The sequence below is a fragment of the Lycium barbarum genome, chromosome 1, assembly GCF_019175385.1.
Source record: "Lycium barbarum isolate Lr01 chromosome 1, ASM1917538v2, whole genome shotgun sequence".
Lineage (NCBI taxonomy): Eukaryota > Viridiplantae > Streptophyta > Magnoliopsida > Solanales > Solanaceae > Lycium > Lycium barbarum.
This window is the reverse complement of record NC_083337.1, coordinates 20,237,445-20,250,643: the sequence shown is the minus strand read 5'-3', so window position 1 is coordinate 20,250,643 and position 13,199 is coordinate 20,237,445.

Here is a 13,199-nt window from a genome sequence, read left to right as displayed (position 1 = left end):
TCATCATGTTAGATTCCAGGTTTAGTTAAAGATCCGTTAATGGTGAATGAAAGGGCTAAAACCCTTGAACTTAAGAAAGCCTTGATTAATGAATGGGTTTGTAACACATCGTACCTTTAACCTAAGCTTTGACCATGATCCTAGACTTAGAAAACCAGATAAAGAATGTGGGAATTGGAATTTCCTCTTCAATTGTAAGATGGGGGTTTACACCCATGAACAATGATCGTATTTCAGTATACGGGCCGTATATCAAGTCTAAACTGGTACCAAAGTTTTCTGAGCATTCTGGAATTTGGCATTTGAATGTTACATTGTTAAATACGGACTGTATTTTGAAATACTGCCAGTATTTCAAAACATATTTGGAATTTGGGAAAACTTCCTTGATAAACGTTGTAGAGCTTTGAAATACCATTCCAACGGTATAATATGGGGGTCAAACGAACATCTGTGCGAAGAGTAATGGTCATTTTACTAAAGAGTCACAATGCAGTCCACACAGAATACGGACCGTATTTCAAAATACGGCCCCGTCTTTCAAAATACGGTCAGTATTTAGCTGGGCGTAAAATTTAATTTTTCAGAACAATATATTTTCGTCCATATCTGTCCAAATCATTATTTTTCATTCCTTCAAGCCTTAGAACGACCTCCTACCCTCTCCCATCATTAAGAACACCAAGGTAAGCCTATTCTAATTATTCCAAATCAATTCTAACATATACTCTAATAATCTAAGCAAGAAATTGTTGTTCTTAACCTAGGGTTTCCAAGAAAAACCCAAACTCAAGGCTCAAGGTCTAAACCCTAGGGAATTGTTTCATGTTTGGAACTTTACCAAGATATGTAGAACGTCTATCCACGTGTGGGAATCTCTACGTTCGTCCCTACGCTCCGTTTCTTGATATCCATGAAGTTCAAATCCCAGGGCATTAAATCCAACATATTAGTAGCTCGTATTTATGTATTTATGAACATGAATTTTGTATCTATATTCGTTATTGTATTCCTAATCTTCCATTACGGTTATTAGGAACCCTAGCTTAATCCATGAATCATGAATTCTTCCTCATGTGTTCTCATTATGTTTATATGAAGCTTCATGATTTTGTCTAGCAAGTTACAAGCATGTTTTCAAGTTAATTATATATGTATTTATTATTATTATTATTATTATTATATGTACTTATTATAATTATTATTATTATTATTATTATTATTATTATTATTATTATTATATATGTAGTTATTATTATTATTATATATGTATTTATTATTATTATTATTATTATTATTTCTATTATTATTATTATTATTATTATTATTATTATTATTATTATTATTATTATTATTATTATTATTATTATTATTCATGAATCAAGAACATGTTTGCAATACTATGACAAGTATCTCATCAAACCATGATCTCACAAGCTATCATGATAATGCACATGTTTTGGGATTTGCTTAGTTAACCGAGAAGGCTTAGTATAGCTTGAAACTACGTAGCCACCGTAGGACAAGGGTTGTCAACAAGGAGGCAACACCTTCATTATGCAGTTTGGATCCTTACATGCTTATTATTACTTAAATCTCATATCCCTGGTAAGGCGTGAGTGTTCTGCCGGTAGGATGCAAGTACCAGATCATGTTGTCGGTTATACTATAACACTCCCCATGTTACAAGCAGTTATATATACATGTATTTCCATTGATTTACTGTTTTCAGACTTTACTCACGCTTCATGCTCATGTTTAGGTTATATTCAGTTTCAGTTCATGTCCTATACATATATTGTGTCATGCTCTTCATTTCAGCAAGTTTTACATACTAGTGCTATTCACCATGTACTAACGTCCCTTCTTGCCCGGGGGCCTGTATTTCACGGTACAGATACTGGTTTTTAGGAGCATACACCTGCGCAGTAGGATCACCTCAGTTATCAGCTTATTGGTGAGCCCCACTTCTCTCGGGGTTCAACATAGAGTCTGCACTAGTATTCATTTTATGGTAGTCTAGGGCCATGTCCTGGTAGTTAGTATTCAGACATGTTTTAGAGGTTTCATAGACAGATATTAGTTCACGAAGTCAATTGTGCTTTTATGTTTGCAAACTATTACGTTTTTCATAATATTTCATGTTATGAGATTACTTCAAGACTTTATTCCGCAATTATGTTTTCATGATTCATTTAAATTGCATCATATAGATTATGTTATTTTGATGCCCATGTTGACAAGCAAGCCATGAGGTTCGCTCGGACACATGCAAGCAAGGCCTGAGTGTTGTGTTGCGCCCAGGCCATGGTTCGGGGCATGACAAGGTTATTGATTTTATTGCTATTTAATCATCTAGGAGTATGAATTCTCACTTCCTAGGATGCAAACTTTCCTATTAATGGTAGAACTTGTTGAATGAGACCTAGGGTTTCATAAAGACGATAACTTTGGCATAAAAACTTATTGTAAAAAGGTCGAATTGATAAGAAAACCCACTAGTGGGAATAATATGATGGTTTGGAGTTGATTTTATGTTGAACTCACGCTTAGTGGTAGTTCACCCAATTGAAAATGGTAGAACGTAGTTGGGTTCTTTTTCCCAATTGTTGTATTGTTTGAGTAGATGATTGGAATACTCATGTAGCGCTATATTTCTAGACTTTGAACGTGCGGAAGCTTTGCGAAAGGGAAAAGCTATTGTGGAGTGACTGCTTTATTGCAGTTCGGCGTTGAGGTAGGTTACAGTCTGCTTGAATTAGACTTTGATTAGTTGATTGTATGTGTTATGAAATTGATACGAGAAACATGATTAGGGCTTCAGACATAAAGTGTGGTTGGTAATTCCTACAGTTTGATATTGATTGATTAATTATGTGATGCACTTATTTGAAATCATAAAGAAGGAGTTCATAAATACTCTTCTTGTTGACTTGGAGAAATCCCTTATTCATGTTATTGATGAATTGATTCTTGATTCTTGATATGACTTGTGTCATAGCGACTTGTGCTCCCTGGTCTCGATTTATTGATTGTTCACATTCCTTATTGATTGTGGAATGGAAATACATTGTGATGAGAACAATATTATAAATATAAAAAAGGAACATTTGACAGGGAGTTGAGGATGTGGCCTAATTATGGGCTCGTGATCTGAGGTCAGTTTCTGAGCGAGTGGTGTTACAGTTCAATTTTAAGCGGGTGAAAGCATAAAAGCTACTAAGATATTGTTGGTGCCCTAATTGGATTTTAGTATTTTAGAGTCGCCACCTAATTTATTTAAGGAAAAACTTGGAAAAATCGGGTTTAAAAGGGTTTATCAAACAAGAAAAAAATATCTTTTTGGACCAGTGCTCTAGGTAAGGGTTCTGGTGATTCCCTAGGGAAGGTTTTAAGCACCCTAGTATTAAGAATCCCTAGAATACGGTTGACCTACGAGCTACAATATGTGATTATTGTAATTATCTGCTTAAAAAAATTTTATGTTCCCGTAAATTGTCATTTATTTATATCACATACTCAAGAAAAAAATTGGCAAAACGTCCTCCTTATAAAAGGGGGTTGTGGTTTTTAAAAAATCCGCGTAAGTGTTCAACTCACTTTATTACAGGACAAAGACACACCCGGGATTTCTCCCGAGCAGAGTCACTACTATTTTAGTCCTAATAAAATGGGTTTAATACTTATGGGTTTTATTATACATATATATAGAAAGTATGGACTATATCTCCGATTTTATACGTATATATATAGGAAAAATACAAGTATTTATTATTCAAGTCCAATTCCTATTATTTGAAGCTCATGAAGGTCAACGTATTCCAGTTCAGATTCGGCTAATCTCAAACATGCCCAAATAGGTTCCTCTTATTTTCAGTCCAATAGGTTCTGGGCTTCTAGGCCCAAACAATTTCAATTTTTCTCCATATTTTCACAAGTCCAAGATTCATTCTTTCAGTCTTTGAAAATGTCTAGGTTTTATTCATTCTTTTAAGCAAAAAAAGTCCAATGTTTGATCAAAGAAAATTTTCTTGCAAACTATAGAATGGCCGTTGAAATTATTTTTCTCATTTTTTAGCCCAGTTCGGTATTAAATCCCAAAAAAAAGACAGTTTTTGCTACATATTCACGGGCGTAAGGCCTAAATTTTATCACTTGCTCAGTGTTTTGAAAGAATCACTTTGCCTCATTTTAAACATTGATGTAGTTTAAACCAAAATCTCTTCTTCTTTTTTTTTTTCATTTTTTAAGCCTAACCATAGTGTTATACCAGTTTTAAAACCCAAAATTCAGTCAAGTTCTTATTCCATGCAAAATTAGTTATTACCTAAGTTTGAAAACAGTTTGGTGCCTTCCTAAAATACTAACTATTGATTTCTTAGGTTCTAGCATACATAAGAGGTTTTAATATTTTCAAGTGTTTACAACTACATCTTTACACATACAAAAATTGAAATAAATCAGGAGAGTTAGGCTGGTGGCCCTACCTACGCCCACCAATTGGCTATTTTCGCCCATAGCGGGGCTTTCACCATTTTCACCCAAGGTTGGGCCTGCAAATAAATATTTGATTCCCTTATTTCCATCGGACTAGATAAAAGAGGAATAGTTGGGTTGTAGGCCCAACACGTTTTGAGATGCAGAAAGGTGGCCCAAATGGCCCGAGATTGGATCACATAAACATAAAAACGGATAAGGATTAGTATTATGTGTAAGTGTTTAAATTAAAGCACATACAATCTCACAATTAAGGGGAAAGCTAAGGACACAAACCAAGCAAACATAAAACAAAGTAAAGTGAATTACTTTAAGTAAAAATTCAGGCCCTAATCAGATGAACAAAGTGAACTTTGAAGCCCAGATGGACTTCTAATCAGAATTAAACAGACTAGGCCCAATATAAGTCATATTTAGCATATAAGCAGAAGCCCAACAGTTATAAAGGAAGAAACAAGCCAAAATATTAAACAGACTCAATTAGCAGTTCATCCTAGTAAATTCACACGAGTGATATACCCTGTGTATATTGAATATACAATATTTTATACACTTGGATTGTTATACCCCATTTTAAACAGGTCAAATCGGAGTACAACATATTGGTGATTCCTAAACTATTTTACTTAAGGAGTCGCCACCTAATTATTTTAACGGTGAATTAGGACACCTAATTAATGTGATTCTAGGTAAGGGTTCTAAATATCCTAATGGGGAGGTATTAGGCATCCATTAGAATCCGTTAATTACGGTTACCGACCAAACTTAGGTTAATATCGGAAAAATATAATAAATAATATCTTATAAGTAATTTTAAGAAAGATATCTCATAAAACGCATATACGTAATTAAAACAGAGAAACTTTGCAAATAAACAATATAATGCATTTCTAAACTTGCATAAGGAAATAATTATCTTCAAAAGGCCAAAAATCATTTTTTATAAATCATACATCTTAATATCATTTTATTTTAATAAATGTATTTCCGCCACACCTTGCGTGAATTCAAATAAGGAATTGCACATAAATAATAGCTTTTACAAGAAAATTTAGCAAATTGGAGCTTTGAATAAAAATTACATCATGTGAATATGGCGATGTGAAAAATCTAGGTTTATTCTACAAATGTGATACAAAAAGGACGTGGGCTTTTCTTTTTCTGTTTTTATTTTTATTTTTATTAACTATGCTCAGCTTATGCATAATTGGATCAAACTTGAAGAATTGTTTATAAAAAATAATACTTGAGTTCATGTTTGCATATCAATGACGTTTTAAAATTTCTAAGATAATAAAGAAAACAAAATGCGATCCTCTTAATTCAAAATATGTGTTCATGCCGCTGAAAATAGATTATTGTAGTAACATAAAACGTTATAGGTATTATACACTATTCTAAAATAAGAAATAAAAAAGAGAAAAAAACCAACGGAATTAACTACTAGTTTTTCCTTTAAGTCAACTGCCCCGTCTAACTCAAAATCTCCTAAAGTCAATAATCTTTAAGGTGAACAAATAAACATATATGAAGAGATAAGAATTAATTAGTCCCGAGGTAAGCTAAATCGACAATAGCCCCTCTCTTTGTTTTTGTTGGAAAGTGTTTCACAAAAGGGAATTGAGTCCAGAGTGACACCGATAAAAATTGGGCTGCGGGTTGAGTCTCGAAACGAGACTTCTTGTAGCCACGGAAGTCTTTTACGAAGACCCCAATTTTCTCCCAAAGTGTACATGCGAAAAATAAAGATAAACAATTAGAAACGTATGTGACCATTAAATAAGGCAAAACATATATGAGGTAAATTCAAAAACAGATCAGTGGGTTATGTATATATTATGTATATTTGAGTATACTTCATGTATACACATTCATAAGGATGCTTAGAGGGCTAATATTGGAAAGCTTTCGCCCCCGTCTTCCTGATGTTGCACAAGTTCCAAGGGATTTCCATGAATCCCAGGCATGGCTAACACCGGGAAGGGTTCAAGCTTAATCCATAATGACCGACTAATCTCCCCATAAATGTACCAACCAAAGAATACTCTAGCTATACACATATAAACATAATCAAATGCAGTATGCTTGCAATGCATAAACATATAAGAACTTAAATAGACACGGAATCGCCCAACATTCATGAAATTTCCTATAGAATATTAATGGACTGAAATAGACTTCGGCTTAAGCCAAATATTAGTATAAAACTTAACACACGGGAGATTCAGTTGGAAAAACAAAGTTCTGACTTCTCATGCCACTAACCCAAACAAAGTTTCACTTATCTTTTAAAAATCATAACTAGATAAACATATCTATCTAATAACTGTAGTCCAACTTCCGGGAACACATTGGTAACTCATTAAGGGATAAGAAGCAAATGAAGACATGAAGTACCATTGGCCAATGCACCTACTGATTTACGTTTATGAATCTGGCCCCAAAATCTTTACACCCATATAAGGCAAATCAGGTAGATAATAAAGCTACAAACCAACAAAAGGGTACACCATGACCAAGGAACAAACATTCTAGGCAAATATGGACAAAATTTTTTGAAGTTTAAAACAACTGTGGGCACACATTTACAGCTCACTTCATGCCTTAAGCATAGCAGAACAGGGGGAAGAAGGAAAAGGAACAACACCCAGAGGCAATGAAATACACCTGAGGTGTAAATGGTCAAATTTTCTCAAGTTTCACACGTAGATACTGTCAAATCCTAAAGGAAATTAAAACAATCAAATTCTCATGTCCAGGGAGTATACACTCAATCATGGTGGGAGCAAAAATAAGAATTTAACTACTCATACATCATATAGAAAATAGCAGACATAACCAACAAAATAAGGTTCCAAAATAAACATAGCAATATACTTAACTGGAATAAGATGAAAGAAGTGAGGGAGAAGAGGATCCTTCTAAACTGTTTGGAAAATACTCACCATATAAGGGTTAGAGAGATTTGAAAGATCAATTAGCTTCAAAATATGTTTAAGGAAGGACAACCAGTTCTTTGAATTATTTAGTTAGAAATGAGAGAGAGGGTTGAGGTTCAAAATAGACCTGAATTAAAACTTAAAGAATACTTAGATGTTTTAATATCTCCACCAAATAGTTAAGTTTACATAACACTAATGGGCTGCCAGGGATTACGAAATAAAATGACTATCTTTCAAAATAGCTAACCGGTTTGAGACCATTTAAGAGTGAACAACAGACTTAGTTTCCACAAGGCATACATGCTTGACAAACATACAAAATGACACAACATCATGCCGAACAAATTTACCTTGTTGTTACTGATCAAATCCAAACAAGCAAGGGGTCTAACCAAACATCAAATATTTGGACATAATCCAGAGACTCAGTAATAAAAAAAAAAAACCAACATGTAAACATGTTTGACTGGGACATAATGAATCTAAGCCATCAAGTAAACATGCTAAGCAAACCAACACATAAGTATTCTAAACAAACTGGGCTAACTAATACATAATCATGCTTAACTGAATAAAATGATCATACAAGACTTACTGAACTAAACTAATCTAGGCATACCAAACAGATTTAACTATTAACACGATAGGGGCATTATTCAATCTGATTACAACCAACATGCTTAACAACCAACTAAGCTAACAGATATGACCCTATTAAGGCAGATTTAACTAAACATAATATAACTCTTATGTCTAGAACAATCTAAACTAGTAAACACACTTAGTAAAGTAACTAATCAGCATACCAAACCAAATAGACAACAATAATGAACTAAACTAAGCTATCTAAGCATGCTTAGTTAATTTAACTAAAATGAACTATAAATGCCTAACACAAAAACATATTAATCTGAAGAAAAATCAAAATAAACATGTGAACATACAGGCAGCTAACATAGATCACTGTGAAGATAAATAAAATTCAAAAAAAGTAAGAAAAAGATATTACCTTTTGTACGTGCAGTGAAACTGGGGTGCGGGGTTTTAGATCTATGCTCGAACACGACGGACTCAAACTCGGAAAACCTTTCGAATAAAAAATCTTGATAGAACAAAATACTTTTTTTTTTATGAAATTTGGTTTGATTTCAATAATTTCAAATGAAGGTGATGGCTCCCCAAAAAAACCTCCCCTCAAATGGATAAAGAAGCGAGTATTTATAGGAACATTTCTCGAGTTTGCTGGGGTTCCAAATTTTTTGGGCGGGATTTCCATCATCTAGGTTTTTAGAAACGACTCAGAAAAAAAATGGATCCGTTCAAAACTGAGTATTGAAAGTGTTTTTCCAACAGATCATCATGTGACTTGATTTGGATATTTCCTGAAAATGCCTCGACCACTTATGGTCTTTGAAGGTCATCGTGCGTCTTGAAACAAGAAAGGGAAAACCTTTCCCTTTCAATCGACAAAACACATGCAGGTAAGCAGAAGGAAAGACAAGTTTTGTGCGAAAATGGGACAACAATTCTGTCCGTGGCTAAAGAAGGGTGGAGTTTAACCAAGAATGGAGAAAGGGAGAGAAAGAGAAGGGAGGCGCGGCTGAATAAGGAAAATGGGCGGGTCGGATCGGCTTAAAGGGTTAGTGGACTGGTTATTATTTGGGCTGGACGTTAACATGGATTGATTGGGCTCGGAATTGGATAGCCAATGGGTTGTATTGCTGAAGCCCCCTTGGGATTTTATTTAGGAAACATTTTGGGCTCAGTTCTTGGACTGAAAATACCTTCCTTCGTATATTTCTTTAGGCTTCCAAAATTAACGCGTGCTAAAATACTACTTAACATAAAGACATATTTATTAAATAAGATTACACAATATCGTAATAATTGCGTGATAATATTTATGAAGTTTAAAAAATAAGTAACCAGATAAATGCGATGCAGATGAAAAATAAAATGCTAAAAGCGATCATGAAGATTATGATATTGAATGATGGCAATACAATAATAACAATAATAGTAGTAGTAATAATCATAATAATGATGGCGGAAATAATAGTGAAAATAACCGATGACTATAGTCAGATAATGGAAAACGACGATATTAATAGAAGCTACTTTGTACTAAAATATTAATCATTATTCTTAAATTATCAAAATATTAGAAGGGCAAATGAATGTTTCGGAGGAAAGGCGGGACAAATTTGGGTGTCAACAACTTGTCCCTCTTTGGCCGGTATGATGAAAGAATTTTCGGGCAAAGACGTTGACTTAGTAGCCCATTTTGTCCCGGCTAAAAGAATTTGGGAGACCTTACGGATATAGAAAATTTGAGAGTATTGTGGCCGAACTCCGGTCTCCGAGATGCCTACATATCTCGGGTTGCACGAGAATCAGGTCGTGTGAAGTTCTGGGATAACTACGACACCTATGAATAACGAGTCCCGATTGGTGTGAATCTTTGAAAAATATTTTCCCAGTGTCGAATTATAATGACACTGGGTATTATGATCGAACTTCAGAATTCTGAAAAATTGAATATGTGTGAACTTGATGATCGGATATCAGAGGTAAGCGGAATATTTGGGGTTAGAGACGAGCGTTCGAGGTAGACCCTTAACCCTTGTCGAGAAGTCTGAGTATCCTTCCCAACAAATTTCCCCAGTTCACTGCCGAAGAAAAAGTTCCACGTTACGCTAAAGCTCCTGCGAAACTTAAACTAGATAAAATAGTTAGTAAATAAAATATCAGAAGTAAAGCGATGTAAAATAGCCTTAGCTGAGGCTAATGCAAATGAGGTTTCAGGCCGATGATTCATGAGAATGATGCCTTTGGCGATGATTAATGAAAATGAGGCCTTAAACCAGATATGAAGATGAGGCTATTTAAACCGAATGATTTATGTAAATGAGGCTTTCTAAGCCGACATAATGAGGTTTTCCTTTAAAACCCAATTATTGATGAAAATGAGGTTTTTCAAACCAACATGATTCATGGTGTAAAGCATTTATGCAGTGAATTTTAAAGCATTTGTGTGGTGTGTGTGCGTTTGAAAGCATTTATGCGAAGCGGCTGAAAGCATTTCTGCAGTACAGTGCAAAGCGTTTCGAAGGCAGTTATGCAATGCATGTGTGGTGCATTTGAAAGCAGTATTGACGTAGTTATGCAGTGCATTTGAAAGCATTTATGCAGAGCATTTGAATGCAGTGGTGCAATGCATGTGCGGTGCACTTGAAAGCAGTATTGCAATATGTGTGTGGTGTACTTGAAAGCATTTATGAGAGCATTTGAAGGCAGTGATGCAATGCGTGTGCGGTGCATTTGAAAGCATTCATGTAGAGCATTTGAAAGCGGTAGTACTATGCGTGTGCGGTGCATTTGAAAACAGTAGTGCGATTCATGTGCGGTGCGTTCAAAAGCATTTATGCAGTGCATTGCAGGACATTTGAAAGTAGTAGTGCAATGCGTGTGTAGCGCGTTTGAAAGCATTTATGCAGGGCATTTGGAAGCAATAGTGCATGTTCAGTATATTTAAAAGCATTTATGTAGAGCATTTGAAAGCGGTAGAAAATATTTGTGCGTTGATACACTTGAAAAATCATTTGTAAGACTTAAGCATTAATTTATCGTAATTTCGAGAGTTATTAACACTTGAGGGGCATAATTTCTCTTAAATGTTATAAGAAAACTCAAACTGTTCGACGCGTAGTCCTTGCAAGGCTGTAAATAGTACATATTTCAGCTTCCGCAATTTGAAAACCTGCACTCAAAGAAAATTTGTAAGTTTCGGGGGAGGTTGATTCGCGTTGACTTTGATGATCCAGTTCCTAGTGCTTCATGCTTGTAGCTTTGTCTGGACTTGTAACCTCCACCTATTTCTAAGTCTTGGCCAATTAATAAAACTATTTTATTAAAAATCACATTATTTAAAAAGGAAATATGTATAAAAAAATATGTTTATAGTGATAAATAATTTCTGCTGAACTTGGAACTGTGACACATTGTGAAACAAAGCGAGCATCCTTTCTCCAAAGTCTTTCTGTTGTCTGATGATTCTGTTAACCATATACTCTTTCATGTATCTCGATGTCGTCTTGCAATGATGCCCTTAAAACTGTCCCAGTTTCTGGCATAGTAGGATATTGATCTTTTAATGTGATGAGACCGAGCTTGATATAGGCTGCCTACGTATCCCACTAAGGGAATCAGGCCAAGCGTAGTTCAAAACATACAAGGCAAAATAAAATTGAGGTTTTCTAATAATGTGACCGAAGCCTTTGTAGGCCGCCTACGTATCCCATCGCGGGAATCAGGTCAGGCGTAGTTCATGTTACAAACAAAATGGAAATTTTTGGAAATTTCTATTTTAAAAGACCAAACTCGATATAGGTTCCTTACGTATCCCGCCGAGGGAACGTAGTTTTCATTACATAGAAAGACATTACAAGATATTACATATAAAATAAACGAAAAGCTCCTAAATGTAGTATCTCTTGATGGCATCTACATTGATAGCTTTCGGCCACACTTCGCCATCCATTTCTGCTAGAATTAGTGCTCCTCCAGTCAGTACTCGATGAACCATGTAAGGCCCTTTCCAGTTAGGTGCAAATTTTCCCTTAGCTTCATTTTGGTACGGGAATATGCGCTTCAACACCAATTTCCCCGGTTTGAATTGCCTCGGTCTTACCTTTTTTTTGAAAGCTTTGGCCATTCTGTTCTGATAAAGTTGTCCATGACAAACCGTATTCATCCTCTTTTCATCAATGAGCATCAATTGTTCATATCGATTTTGTATCCACTTGGCATCACTCAACTCAGCTTGTTGGATAATTCTCAAAGATGGTATCTCTACCTCTGTAGGTAACACAACCTCTATCCTATAGACCAAAAGATAAGGCGTTGCTCCAGTTGAAGTCCTAACAGTGGTGCGATGACCGAGAAGGGCCAATGGCAATTTTTCGTACCAATGCCTGTAATTATCAATCATCTTCCACAATATTCTCTTGATGTTTTTGTTGGCTACTTCAACCACTCCATTCATCTGAGGTCTGTATGGGGTGGAATTGCGGTGAGTAATCTTAAATGTTTCGCAAATCTCATGCATCAGACCACTATTACGATTAGCTCCATTATCTGTTATAATCGACTCAGGGATTCGGAATCGGCAATGATGTTGTTGCGAACAAAGTCTACCACCACCTTCTTCGTCACTGACTTGTGTGAAGATGCTTCTACCCATTTTGTGAAGTAGTCGATGGCTACCAAAATGAACCTGTGTCCATTTGACGCGGTTGGCTCGATAGGACCAATGATATCCATGCCCCAAGCTGCGAATGGCTATGGAGAACTCGTCATATTTAACTCATTTGGCGGGACTCGAATCAAATCGCCATGAATCTGACACAGATGACACTTTTGGACAAAACGAATGCAGTCTGATTCCATAGTCATCCAGAAATAGCCAGCTCGTAGAATTTTCTTAGCCAGAGTAACACCATTCATGTGAGGCCCACATACACCACCATGCACTTCTTCAATCAACTTGACCGCTTCTTTGGCATCAACACACCTTAACAATCCTAAATCGGGAGTCCTCCTATAAAGGATATCTCCATTTAGGAAAAAGTGGTTTTACTAATCTTCGAAGTGTTCTCTTCTGAACACTGGTTACGCCTTCTGGATGGTCTCCTACCTCGAGATACTTCTTAATGTCATAATACCAAGGTTCTCCATCAGGATCTTCGTCTACATAGAAAC